The sequence below is a fragment of the Triticum dicoccoides genome, chromosome 4A, assembly GCF_002162155.2.
Source record: "Triticum dicoccoides isolate Atlit2015 ecotype Zavitan chromosome 4A, WEW_v2.0, whole genome shotgun sequence".
Taxonomy (NCBI): domain Eukaryota; kingdom Viridiplantae; phylum Streptophyta; class Magnoliopsida; order Poales; family Poaceae; genus Triticum; species Triticum dicoccoides.
Window position 1 is genome coordinate 545,043,519 of NC_041386.1, and position 225 is coordinate 545,043,743.

Sequence of the window (225 nt, forward strand, 5' to 3'; positions counted from 1 at the left end):
CAAAACCGCTGAAAAATAGCAAAATGTGAAACAATAAAACGTCCAACCAGTGAAGCCTACTTGGTCCTGCCCCAGGACTGCTCTACCAGCTGGAAAAGAAAAGGAAAAGAGGAAAAGCACCATCGCCCCCTCCCTCCTCCCACCCATCTCAAACAAAACAAGCAAAGAAAACGTAGGCCCCGGCGGCAGGCTCCTCGGCCCACGCCTCTCCTCCCTCCCAAAACC